Here is a 14759-nt window from a genome sequence, read left to right as displayed (position 1 = left end):
TGTAAAGAAATAAAATTATGATAAATCAATTTTTCATAAGAAGGTGAATGCATTTTGCTATATTTTTAATATTGAGATAGTAAAATTTAAATGTTGTTTTATAAGTTTAGTATACAAAACTTTTGACTCACCAGAGAAATATTGGTAATAAATTTAAAATGGACAGATTGCATGTACCAGTATGTATGTATGTATGTGATATTGGCAGCAAATATTAACTAGCTTCAATCTGAATGCCAGCAAGATGACTGATCATCTGGCTTTTGATTATTTTTATTTGAATTTGAAAAGTTTTACTATTAATATAAAATTTTCTCTAACAATAAAAATGGATACAGTTAAAAAAATGGATACAGTTAATTTAATGAACATCTAATTACACTTGAGTATGTTCCTCCTCCTCCAAAATACATTTTCCTAGTTTAATTAGTACAATTGATTACCAATCTTTTAATTATTTATTTCCCATACATTGTTTCAGTTATGAACACAGTTCTTCAGAGATTTCTTTCATGCCTTTGACTAAATCTCACCATCTTAAATAATTTTCTCAGTGCCTCTTTCATCTCCTTATTTCAGAGACTATAGATCAAAGGATTGAATAACGGAGTTAACACAATATAGGGCAAAGTCACATATTTTTGCATCTCTGCTGAAGCCTGCTGTTGGACTCACATATATAATCATGATGGAGCCATAAAACAGGGACACCACAGCCAGATGGGATCCACATGTAGAGAAGGCCTTACATCAGCATTCTGCTGAGGGCACCCTAAACACAGCTCTGATAACCAGGGTGTAGGAGCTGGTAATGAAGACTAAGGTAGAGAAAATGATGACTGAGTTAAAAGTGGCACAAATGATTTCAGTGGCAGGGGCTGGCACACAAGGCAGCTTTATAAGGGGTCCTGGGTCTCATAGGAAGTGATCAATAGTATTGGGGCCATAAAAAGGAAGCTGGGAGATGAGATAAACTGGGAGGAGAAAACAGGAAAAGCCACAGACCCAGCATCAGGCTCCCATTCTGATGCAACGTTGCACTGGCATGATAGTGGGGTAGTGAAGGGGCCTGCAGATGGCAAGGTACCTGTCAGAGGCCATGGCAGACAGGAAGAAGGTCTTGGCACCACCTGTGGAGAAGAAGTAGAACTGGAGGAAGCAGCCAGAGAAGGAGATGGTCTTGGTCTCAGAGAGAAAGTTGGCCAGCATACTGGGGACAGTAGAAGTGACATACCACATCTCCAGGAAGGAAAAATTGGCCAGCAGGATGTACATGGGGGTGTGGAGATGGTGGTCCCACCACACTGCACAGATAATGCACAAATTTCCAGTTAGTGTCAACACATAGATCACAGAGAAGAGTGAGAAGAGGAAGATCTGAACCTCCCAGGTCCAAGGGAATCCAAGGAGAATGAATTCACTCACAGGGTCAGAGTGATTGTTTCCTCCTGGACTTTTCATTTTTTTCTCCTAAAATTGCAATAGGAAGACATCATTATCTTTCAAATGACTCTACAGAAGTTTTCTCATTAAGATATTTCTGAACTGCTTTACATCAATTCAGCGAGCAGCATGATTTTAGATTACTTAAAGATTTTTAGCATTCTTTGACCCAGTGTGACACTGGGAAGAAACAAGGAACTTGGAGTGTGGGGGCTAATTATGGCCTCATCTTCATGATCATCATGCCTGTCATGGTCCATTTATTTTTTTATTTTTTTATTTTTTTTTATGGAAAGAGGATAAGAAAAAGGAGGCCACAGGTCTAAGCAGACCCTCACACAGTAGACCTGGATCAGACAGTAGGGAATAAGGGCTGCTCCCGGTCATGTAATGTGATGACTTCAGTGAACTCACATTTTCATCACCAAGCATGAGTTTGATAATTAACCATTACACACCAGGGAAATATGGATATTATGGCAGTCTGATTTGAGTTTTTTCAAAGACCCCAGCCTAGGGAACCAAACTGCTAACAGATTTCATCTGCCACAAATTTAAAAGTTATTTCAGATGATTTCACACTTTTGAAAATATTTAAGAACCCATTCAGTTAATTTATCTATTTACAAAGATTTGAAATTGTATTGATTCATTGGAATAATCCATCCTACACATTGCTATCATAATCAAAACATCATCTAAGTAAATTCTACCATTATGAAAAAAGTGAAAGTGAAAGTAAAAGTCACCCAGTCAAGTCTGACTTTCTGTGACTCCATGGAATAGTCCGTGGAATTCTCCAGGTCAGAACACTGGACTGGGTAGCCGTTCCTTTCTCCAAGAGATCTTCCCAACCCAGGGATTGAACCTGTGTCTCCCGCATTGCAGGTGGATTCTTTACCAGCTGAGCCATGGGAAAGAAGCAATAACTTAGAGCATCACATGGGGTCTACTGGGATGGTAGGAGAAGGGAATGGAAGGGAAGGGAATAGAAGTTCCCTAAAATGTCAGGCCAGACAGACCTACAGCAGGGAAGATAAGCAATTATGCTGTGGTAACAAACATTCCACAAATCGTAGTGATTTAAAACAATGAGGTTTATTTTTAGTTATACTACATATCCAATGGGGTTGGCCAGTGCTCAGCTTTCTGATATTGTCTACCAAGATGCAAGCTGACAAAGCACCCATCACATGCACCAGATCTTCAAATGACTTGTATTCAACCAGCCTCAGCTAGTGTACACCCAATTTCATTGGTCACATCCAACTCTGAGATAAGAAAATACAAAGCTACAGTAGGGGTTTGCGAACAATAGCTCACTGGCCAGCCAACTATGCTGGTGTGTGTGTGTTAGTGACTTAGTCGTGTGCGACTCTTTGTGACCCCATAGATTATAGCCCATCAGGCTCCTCTGTCCATGGAATTTTCCCACAAGAATACTGGAGTGGGTTGCTATTTCCTTCCTCAGAGGATTTTCCCAACCCAGGGATTAAACCTGGGTCTCCTGCATTGCAGGCAGATTCTTTACCGACTGTGCCACAATAAACTTTTTTAGAACATAGCCATATCCATTTGTTTACATACAGTCTGTAGCTATATTGGCCATCGCGCTGAGTAGCTGTGACACAGACTGTATATGACCCACCAGCCTAAAGTATTTACTATCTGGTCCTTTAAGAAAAAGTTTGCAGATCTCTGACCTACTGTGCTAGTTGGCTTTCACTAGGTTATGCTACAATAACAAACTACCTTCCAAATCACAGGGGCTTACAAAAACAAAGGTTTCTTTCTCACTTTCATTACATATCAGTTGTGAGAAGGCTGTGGCTCTGATTTGGGTCTTCTGCATGGACTGATGAAGTATTCCCTATTAGAATATACCATGCTTGTGGCAGAGAGAAAAGAGCATGGCTGAATCTCACAATGGCTCTTAAAGTTTAACCATGAATGTACACAGTTACATCACTTCTGCCCACGTTTTTTTTTTTTCCAATTTAAGGAAAAATTTTATGGAAATTACAAAGAACAACTATATAATCTTTACATAGAGTTACTAATTTTGAATATTTTGCCACATTGTTTTTTTTTTCTTTAGTATTCATCCCACTTGCAAAATATCTAAGACAGAACTATATCATACCATATTCTTTTTTTTTTTCTGAAAAATTTCACAATATAATGTTGATAGTTTACCATGAAGAAATTAAGAAAAGAGAATAGTTTCTAATGTTTATCCATGTATTGACTGTTTGTAGTGCTCTTTACTCCTTCCTGTATTTCCAAGTTTTGTTTTGATATTATCATCATTCATAAAGGACTTTATCATTTTTTATAGCTCGTGCATGCTTCCTTAGCTTTCATTTCTCTGAAGGTGTTTTCACCCCCATTTCAAAAGATACTTTCAATGAATATCTATTACAGAATTGACAGCTTTAATTTTTCAGCACTTTATTTATTATTTTTTTATTTGATAAATTTAACGCCTTTTATTGCCATACCTCATTTTACTGTGCTTTGCTTTAGTGAACTTTATAGATACATGTTTTTTTTGTTTTTTTTTTTTCCTTGTTAATTTTCTGTTTAGTTGATCTATCCATAAGTGTGAGTGGGGTATTAAAGTCTCCCACTATTATTGTGTTATTGTTAATTTCTCCTTTCATACTTGTTAGGATTTGTCTTACATACTAATGAGGCTAATTATGGCCTCATCTTCATGATCATCATGCCTGTCATGGTCCATTTAATGTCTTCCTTTGTCTGTGTCCTCAGCAATACATAAACCAAGGTAGATACTCCTTGCCATTCAGAGGCTTTTTTTTTTTTTCTTTTTCCCCAGAGAATGGGAAGCAAAATTTAATAAGAATAATTTTTTTTCTACTTTAGATTATGGAGGATATACAAAAGCAAACAGAAGAGTATAGTGAATCCCTACACATTTATCACATAGCTTTAACAATTATTCATGGGCAAACTTGCTGTAACTCCACCTACTTCTACATCTCCCATATTATTTCAAAGCAGATACCAAACGTATGATTTCATTACAAAATATTTCAGCATGTAACCCTGGAAAATTTTTAAAACTATAATCAAAATATCTCTATATAATCCAAAAATTAATAATTCCTTAATTTTATCAGATCAGATCAGATCAGTCGCTCAGTCGTGTCTGACTCTTTGCAACCCTGTGAATCGCAGCACGCCAGCCCTCCCTGTCCATCAGACTTGTTTTGTTTTGTTTTACAATTTATTTGTTTGTTTGTTTGCTTTTTGGTCATGCCCACTCAGCTTGTGGGATCTTAGTTCCCCAACCATGGAGTCCTAACCACTGGAAAGAAAGGAGTTCTTCAGTTTGTTTGAAAGTGAAAGTGAAAGAAGTAGGAGCCAAATAAAGTTCACATTTTGTTACTGGTTCCTATGTCTGACACATCTTTCAATCAATAGTTTCCTTATTCATTCCTTTTAAAAATTTCTATTATTTTTAGAATTAATTTTAATTTGAGTATAGTTGCTTTACGATGGGTAAGTGAACTGTTTTATATTTCTCCCTCTTAAAGAAAATGTATATAGTCTAACTGATTTTTTTCCCCATGTGGTTAGCCAAAGCACTTTAATAGAAAAATGTACTTTTCTTACTGTCTGATATTTTCTTCTGTCTCATATTCAAGGTCAAGAAATCTGGTACATGTGACTTGAATAAGTACTAAAGTATAGAATAAAGTGGTCATTCTACAATTTATTCCTGGCCTATGTGGTTCTGTGGTTCAGTTAACATCTCAACTTAAGTGAGATATTATTTTTCTTAAATATATTTACTTATAAATAACACACATATAACCTAACATTTAATTAAATCAGTTTTGATACTAGATGCTATGTTATACAGTTGAGAATCTAACCAATCATATGAAAGCTATTCTAGTTTACATTTTTATATGAAGAAACTACAATACAGGATTAGAGAAAAGTTAAAAAGACATTATGAAAAATTTTGAATTGTATCTTATCTGAAGTTTTTGTGTGAGAATTATAGTATCTGGTAGAGGCAGACTCCAATATTTCTCTCTCCTGGAGTATGCAGTCAGCCTCAGTCTCCTTGTTCTCTCATTTCAGCAGAAGGAAATGCACAACAAATTCAAACTGGCATCTGAGTATCTTCTTAATGGAGTGGGGTGGGGGAGGTGAGTGTTGGAATGTAATATTATTAAATGTAGTAATTATTCGAAGCCCACAGAATAACCATACTATTTAAACAATTTGAAAAGGTGATTCCATGTGGTTATAAATGGCAATGTGGTCTTTCCTGATTTAAGAAGAAACAATCACACCCTTTTCTCTACTAATACAGCCTTTGTGTATTAGTAGCAAACACATCCTGAGACATGGCTATTTTGTTCAAAACACTCTGCCTTGGGAGGAGATGATCCAATGTACTCCAGGTGTGCAGTCAGGCCTTACTACTGAAATCCTGCTCATAGCATGCTTTTCAATAAATATATGAAGATTGTGTCTGACTCTCCGAGATCACCAAAATTCTCCCAGTGGCTTCATCTAGGGACAACAATGAGAACATTTTGGACAGATCTAAGAAACTGCTGGTTTAGCCTTTAGGGGAAAAGGGAAAGATGATGAGGCAGGCCTGAGGTCCAAGTTGAAGAATAAGTTGGCTTTAAGCCTTGAATCAGAGCATTAAATACAACCAGCAGCGTCTGTATATATTTTTATAGTAGTATAGCTATGCTTCTGCACAATAGAGGTGATATTGGCTTTAGGAATGAGAATGTAAAGGCAAGAGTTCTACAAAGTCAAAGGATATAAGGACAGAAGTTAATTATTGCAAAGAATTTACAAAACACTTCAAAATTTTGCTCCATCTGTTCCCTTCTTTCCACAATTCTACACCTGAACCAACCCCAAGTATGCTATGGTAATGTTTAGATTTTGGGATCAGTAACAAGTGTCCCAGGCTTCCCAAGTGGCACTAGTGGTAAAGAACATACCTGCCAATGCAGGAGACATAGGAGACATGGGTTTGACCCCCGGGTGGGGAAGATCTCCTGGAGGAGGGCATGGCAACCCACTCCAGTATTCTTGCCTGGAGAATCCCATGGATAGAGGAACCTGGCAGACTATAGTCCATAGGATCACAAAGAATTGGACTGTAGCTACTTAGCATGCGCACAAGTGTCCCCCTCTTTCAGTTCAGTTCAGTTGCTCATCTGTGTCCACCTCTTTGTGACCCCATGAACCACAGCACGCAGGCCTCCCTGTCCATCACCAACTCCCAGAGTCCACCCAAACCTATGTCCACTGAGTCTGTGATGCCATCCAACCATCTCATCCTCTGTCGTCCCCTTCTCCTCCTGCCCTCAATCTTTCCCAGCATCAGGGTCTTTTCCAATGAGTCAGCTCTTCCCATCAGGTGGCCAAAATATTGAGTTTCAGCTTCAGCATCAGTCCTTCCAATGAATACTCAGGACTGATTTCCTTTAGGATTGACTGGTTTGATCTCCTTGCAGTTCAAGGGACTCTCAAGAATCTTTTCCAACACCACAGTTCAAAAGCATCAATTCTTCGGTGTTCAGCTTTCTTCACGTCCAACTCTCACATCCATACATGACTACTGGAAAAACCATAGCCTTGACTAGACGGACCTTTGTTGGCAAAGTAATGTCTCTGCTTTTGAATATGCTATCTAGGTTGGTCATAACTTTCCTTCCAAGGAGTAAGCTTCTTTTAATTTCATGGCTGCAATCACTATCTGCAGTGATTTTGGAGCCCCCAAAAATAAAGTCAGCCACTGTTTCCCCATCTATTTGCCATGAAGTGATACTTGACTGTAAATATTACTCCACTTGTTTTGTGATCTCTCCTTTCAATATTACTTCAGCCAGAGAAAAATAGACATTGAAATCAACACTATGGTCGCCACAACTAATAACATGATATTGAAATATTCAAATGAAGGTAAAGATCTAATCCTGTTTGATTTTATCTGTAGATATCAGATATAGAGCTCTTCACAAGTTCTGGGTCTCATAATTTAAGAAGACCATGGGCAAACTGCAGTAAATTTGTAGAAAACAACTTAGAGATCCTTAGAAGTATGACATATGAGTAACAGTGGAAGGAATTGAAATTTTAAATTGGAGAACAAGATTCCATTCAGACAGAGGAAAGATGACCATTTAATAGAACAATCCAATCTGTCCCATCTATCTCTCAAAGTAGAAAATTAAAAATAAATAGTTAAATCTATAGTGAGACACATTGTAATCCAATGTGGAGAATAATTTTGTAACAGAATCCTACCTAGTGCTGTTTTCTATCAGAAGACTACTTTCTAGCCTGGATTTCATCAGATAAAAGCAGGGAAAGTGGTAGAGGGGGTTTAAGCTTCAGCAGCAAATGTCTTTCAGTATTGAAATTTGGTTATATGCATTTAAGATGTATCAAAAACAAAAAGAAAAGAAAAGAAAACCTATCCAGGCAACATCAATGACATTAAAAAAAATGTAATGAGAAATATTAAGGTTAATGAGAACTTGAGGCTTTCATTTATATTGATAAAAATGAATGGTGTATTTTAATGGTCATTAGTTGACAGCAGACAAAGGGAGGAGAAAAGAGAATTCTGGACAGTGGTTTGGCCAGCAAAGTCCTTGGGTTATGCCTTGGGAAAACAGATAGTCTAATTCTATTAATTGAAGAAACTGGCATTTTTGTTTCCTGAAAAAAAGTGTGTGGAACTTGCTCTCTGAGCCAAAAACTGAGTGGCTCCTCAGTTTTGGTCAAAGACGATTCTACAAGGCATGAGTAGGGGGATCAGAAGAACTTCAGGTCTGAACAAGGAAAGAGGTGGCAGTAGCACACACAGTTTTATTTGGGGACACTGCTTTGACAGATTTGCATGCAGGAAATCCCTCACAGCAGGAGACCTTCCAGAGGCTGTAGACTTGGGAGCTAGTAAGAAGGGGAGGAGGGATAGGGAACGCCTAGGAGAAAGGAGAAGAGAGAGAAAGTTTACTTGTTGAGGTGATGTCAGCCTGCTGAGGCTGAGGACTCCGTGCCAAAAACTCTGAAGGGCAGGAGTAACTTGGAATCTTTATCTTATCTGCGGTCGGCAGAGGTGGGCACAGTTTCCTGGTATATGCAAAGCAGACAGGCCCTAAATAGCTAAAAATCTGCACGCTGTGCCATGCTTGGTCTCTTCAGTCATGTCCAACTCTTTGCAATTCCATGGACTGCAGCCTGCCAGGTTCCTCTGTTCATGGGATTTTTCAGGCAAGAATATTGAGTAGGTTCCCATGTCCTCCTCCAGGGGATCTTTCTAACCCAGGGATCCAAGCTGTCTCCTGCATCTCCTGCATTGCAAATGAATTCTTTACTGCTGAGCCACAGGGGAAGCCCAAAAATCTGCATATTTGGGCTACATATGAAACAACTGGACATGTTCAATTTTTGGCCCTGGTGGGGATTTGAGTTAACAGAATTCAACTTGCTGTGAAGTAAACAACCAAGTCAATATATAGAAGGCATCTTTGGTTCATTTATATGACAGATGGTCTTTGACATAGATTGTTTTGGGTGACTTTTCATTCTGTTTTCTCCATTTATCCAAATTTTAGCATTCATGCTTTCTCTAAAGCTCCCATTGTGCCACCACAAAGTAGAGAACTACTTAAACTGGTCTACACTAAAGGCTGTTGCTTTTGAAATAGAATTATTTTATTTTTATTATTTTGAAAGTAACACGTTATTTCAGAAGATGAACAAAACTGAAATATATAAAAAGTTTAAATCATCCATGAAGGGACATTTCTAGTCTTTTTTCTCTTTCTACATATTTCATATTAGGTACATATGCAACTTTTAAAAAATTGGATTTATAGCACATGTGGTTTGTCCAATATTTTTGTTTAGTATCATGTCTTGAGTTTTTTTCTTTTTCCAAAGAACTAAATATTCCTTAAGCATGATTTTTAATGGGTGCATGATATTCCATTTTAAACAATGTATTTTATCCTTCTCTTTGGGAAGACTTATTTTATGTAATTTTCTGGGAATCTACTTTCTTTTTCTTTAGAAAATATTTTTGGGACTAGATCATATGTCTATGTATTTTTAAGATGTTTAACTCTTTTAAATTTGTAGCAAGCTAAGTCGGAGAGGGCAATGGCAACCCACTCCAGTATTCTTCCCTGGAAAATCCCATGGATGGAAGAGCCTGGTAGGCTGTAGCCCATGGGGTCACGAAGAGTCGGACACGACTGAGCGACTTCACTTTCCTTTTCACTTTTGTGCATTGGTGAAGGATATGGCAACCCACTCCAGTGTTCTTGCCTGGAGAATCCCAGGGATGGGGGAGCCTTGTGGGCTGCTGTCTATGGGATCGCACAGAGTCGGACACGACTGAAGCGACTTAGCAGCAGCAGCAAGCTAAGTTGTCATAGATTAACAATCACTGGAAGACAGTTGTGTAGAGAACTTAGAATACTGGAGTGTGACTTAAGGAACTGGGGCCAGATCTAAACTTTAATGATACACTGGCTATGCCTGGATGATAAATCCCTAAACTTTATGTACTTAGATTTTCCATTTGTAATATAACATTGAAGATATTCTGACTCATATAATATTGATATTGTGAGAGTCTCATGAGTTAGGGAAACTATGAATTTTTGGAGTTTTGGTGAATTGCAAACATGATTTCAATCTAGCTGTAGAACACTGACAAATAGCTCATTGATTCTTGCTCCATTCTGCTAGAATATGTATATTTTTATGTATATATATATTTTTTTTTTCTTTTTAACCAGACAAGTAAATACATTCCTTTCATTAGGCAGAATGAATTTATTATGAAAAATGTAGATTTTATAACATAGTTTTGTATATTCTCCCCGTCAAACAACAGAATGACTTGCGTTGAGAGGACTAGCAGCTATCAGAACTGTTTTTTTTTTTGTTTCCAAGTGCTTTCTAATATGTTATTCCATTGGGATTTGGTTTCTTCATCTGTAATTTTTAGTGTGGAAAATAAGCTTGAACTAAGCATTGCTTATAGATTGTCTTTCTGATCATGTCATCCAGGGATGTGATAGCATACAGGCCCTAACTGAGAATTATTACTCTCAGCATGGCTGAATCTCTCTTTCACATCCCCTAATCCCCTCTCTCACCCAGCTTTCCTTAGCCTCTCCCAGAGCTGCCCACAGAAACATTCCACTCCACCCACCCTTCCTTGGGACAAGTTGAAGTAGTCCTTCTTCTGCAGCCACAGGGTAAGGTGGTGGTACCTGTGCAGCTGCCACCGGCAATAGGTTACAGAAATAGCAGCAGGAGGTGAGCAGCCTTAGGCTTGGCCACCAAGTGGTAGGTGGTGAGTCTTAACCCCAGATTGTACCAGGAACTTTCCAGGACCTGGCAGTTGAGCACACAGAGGGTGGTCTGCTACTCTCCATGCTCGTGGCCACAGCATCCATCCTCTCCCGCTCAACACCAAATTCCCTCTCAGGCAGGCATTGCCTTAGACCCTCGCCAACTGGAAAAGGTTTCTCCAAGGTGGGAACCAGATTTTCTGGCACTCAGGCCTGGTTTGATTCTTAGCCACGTAATATACATGAACCCATATTACTCTCCTTATTCTACTGATGAGGCAGCTGGGTGTTAAAGACTCTTAGAGAGGTAAAAGTGACAGAGTTTTAACTACGGTCCAGGTTTTCTACCTCTAAATTCGTGGTCTTTCCACAACAGAAGTCCTCAGGCAACACTAAGGGAATATTTCAAGTGAGTTCTCCTTTTGAGTTTTTTTTGAGTTTATAAAGAGAATCACAAAAGTTATTTCAGGTAAAATATAAAGTATAGAAAGTAATAAGGTGAATGGAAAAATCTAAAGGGCAGTTGAAGGAAAATGAAACTTTGATACTTTTGTGCTCAGAATACAGTACGGAGGTAGGAGCTCCCACTGACTCTTTCTCATTGCTTACTTATCCTCCTCCATAGGAAGAACTCCATTTCCTCACTAAGAAATGGGCCATAATCACGTGTCCCTCATCTAGGTGCCAGAGAAGATAGAAAAAGGCAGGAGATCAGATGGCTGCTCTGGGAGAACAGATGTCAGTTAACTGTAATGAAGGGTGCCACTCTCCTGAGAGGGATTGAGATTGACTGGGCAAAGAGGATTTGATAGGAAAAGATACAGACTTTTCTGTCTTTTCCTTGAGTTCCCCATGAGGATAACATGCTTGGATGATCACAAAAGTGCTGGCTCTGGAAGCTTTGAAGCTACCTTTCCTCAAGCACACTGTTGTATATTTCTCACACTTGAATAAAAAGTTTAGAGGAGGCACGAGGAGAAAGGCCTGGGGAATATGCACCCAGGTAACTTGACCTTGTAAAACCATCAGCTTCATTGTGAACGTTCCTCAACACATTTCATGTTGAGTCATTCTATTTCCATGGCTATTCCCTGGTGTATTACCCCACAGGGGTGTCACCTGGAGTTCAACTGGAGATGGGAAATGTCAGGGCAAAGAGGAGGGTACTCCATTAACCTCTCATTTTCTCCAAATCTACACGAATTTTTCTCTTTTTCTTCTTAACAATTTTTTCTATTTCATGATGTTCTCTTTTCCAGTCTGATTTGGGGATTTCCGTTTTCACTGCTTTTGCACCGTGTCCAAAGAACAAGATGCTTCTCCATTTTCCTGGACAGTTTTCTTTCTTGCTTCTATTCATAGCAACACACCATCTTCTCCATTTTTATCCCTATACTCTGAGTCCTCCCAATGTCTTAATATTAAGCCCCTTTGTGTGAGGCAGCTTGAAGATGGGCCCATAATTTTGCTGGAGAGAACTTTATCTTCAAAGTGAGGTTTGCAGTGCAGAGGACAAGAAGAAGAAAGGAATGGTACATTTCTATATGAATGGTACTCCTTTTCCAGAGGATATGGGCTATTGAGATACTTCTGGGAGGAGGTCATGAAATCAGAACTAGGGCTGAGTTTTGGTAACTTAGCATCCAAAGAGAGATGGCCCCTCCTCCCCTTCTTCCTTTCATTTACATCATGCTTGACTTGATTGAGGGGCTTCCCTGATAGCTCAGTTGGTAGAGAATCTGTCTATAATGTAGGAGACCCAGGTTTGATTTCTGGGTCAGGAAGATCCACTGGAGAAAGGGAGAGGCTACCCACTCCAGTATTCTCTGGCTTCCCTTGTGGCTCAGTTGGTAAAGAATCTGCCTGCAATGTGGGAGACCTGGGTTTGATCCCTGGATTGGGAAGATCCCCTGGAGAAGGGAAAGGCTACCCACTCCAGTATTCTGGCCTAGAGAATTCCATGGATCCATGGGGTTGCCAAGAATCAGACATGACTGAGTGACTTTCACTGACTTGATTGAAATTTTTTGACTGAAACTCTTTTTTGATTTTTTTTGTCTGTTTTTAGACTAATGATTTCATAACTTTGATTATGGATATATTAAAATATTTCTCTCATGTATTGTACCAAGCATTAGCTTTTTGAAGTGCTTTTGCTGGTTGAGGACCAGGAACACAAAGCTATGTATATTTTTTTCCACACAGCTTCATGAATTTTGGTTAAAATCATAGGTTCTATAGTGCCTCATTTTTTTGTTTTAATTAAAATTTTTATCCTTCAAAACTTTTCTGGCCACTAGCTCTTCCAGCCACTGTCTTTCTTGCTGTTCCTTTTATATGAAGATTTGCTTGACTATTGACTTTCATAAGTGGCAGCATTGAGAAAATAGGCTATTTCCAAATGTCCACCCCTATATTCATTTTTTAATTTTATGCTCAGTACATGTGTGGTTGAGTGTGTTAATGCATACTTACTACCCATTTTTCTTATATTCCTGCCTAACACAATCTCCATTCTCTTATGGAGGCAATGTGCCCAGGTTAAAAAATCAAATGTTACAGCCTCGCTGGTATACAGGGGCCATTATGTGGCACAATCTGGTCCATCAAAAATAATGTGGAATATGGGTGGCCTCTTTCCTGTTGCAAAACTCAGCTGCCATTTTCAGATATATATATATATATATACCTTCAAAATCACCTTATTATCTAAAGATATATATATACACACATACATACCTGCATATATATAGCAAAAACAAGAAAACAAGACTTGGAGCTGACTGTGGCTCAGATCATAAACTTCTTATTGCCAAATTCAGACTTAAACTGAAGAAAGTAGGGAAAACCACTAGATCATTCAGGTATGGCCTAAATCAAATCCCTTATGATTATACAGTGGAAGTGACAAATAAATTAAAGCAATTAGATCTGATAGAGTGCCTGAAGAACAATGGACAGAGATTCGTGATATTGTACAAGAGGCAGTGATCAAGACCATCTCTAAGAAAAAGAAATGCAAAAAGGCAAATAATTGTCTGAGGAGGCCTTACAAATAGCTGAGAAAAAAAGAGAAGCAAATGGCAAAGGAGAAAAGGAAAGATATAAGCATCTGAATGCAGAGTTCCAAAGAATAGCAAGAAGAGATAAGAAAGCCTTCCTCAGTGATCAATGCAAAGAAATAGAGGAAAACAATAGAATGGGAAAGACTAGAGATCTCTTCAAGAAAATTAGAGATACCAAGGGAACATTTCATGCAAGGATGGGCATAATAAAGGACAGACATGGTATGGGCCTAACAGAAGCAGAAGATGCTAATGCTAAGAAGAGGTGGCAAAAATACACAGAAGAACTATACAAAAAAGATCTTTATGACCAGATAATCACGATGGTGTGATCATTCACCTAGAGACAGACATCCTGGAGTGCAAAGTCAAGTGAGCCTTAAGAAGCATCACTATAAACAAAGCTAGTGGGAGTGATGGAATTCCAGGTGAGCTATTTCAAATTCTAAAAATGATGCTGTGAAAGTGCTGCACTCAATATGCCAGCAAATTTGGAAAACTCAACAGTGGTCACAGGACTGGAAAAGATCAGCTTTCATTCTATTCTCAAAGAAAGGCAATGCCAAAGAATGCTCAAACTACTGCACAATTGCTTTCATCTTACAGGCTAGCAAAGCAATGCTCAAAATTCTCCAAGCAGGACTTCAACAGTACATGAACCGAGAAACTCCAGATGTTCAAGCTGGACTTAGAAAAGGCAGAGGAACCAGAGATCAAATTGTCAACATCCTTTGGATCATAGAAAAAGCAAGAGAATTCCAGAACAATGTCTAGTTCTGCTTTATTGATTATGCCAAAGCCTTTGATTGGATGGGTCACAAGAAACTGTGGAAAATGCTTAAAGAGATGGGAATACCAGACTACATTA

The 14759-nt window shown here is 38.6% G+C and overlaps 1 pseudogene; it reads right to left on the bottom strand.

Moving 5' to 3' along the window:
- Positions 1–497: 497 nt before the first annotated feature.
- On the bottom strand, positions 498–1461 carry LOC102281392 (olfactory receptor 11H6-like; annotated as a pseudogene).
- Positions 1462–14759: the final 13298 nt, after the last annotated feature.

This window comes from Bos mutus, chromosome 10, assembly GCF_027580195.1.
Source record: "Bos mutus isolate GX-2022 chromosome 10, NWIPB_WYAK_1.1, whole genome shotgun sequence".
In the NCBI taxonomy this organism is placed as follows: Eukaryota; Metazoa; Chordata; class Mammalia; order Artiodactyla; family Bovidae; genus Bos; species Bos mutus.
This window is presented reverse-complemented; position numbering and strand designations above follow the sequence as displayed.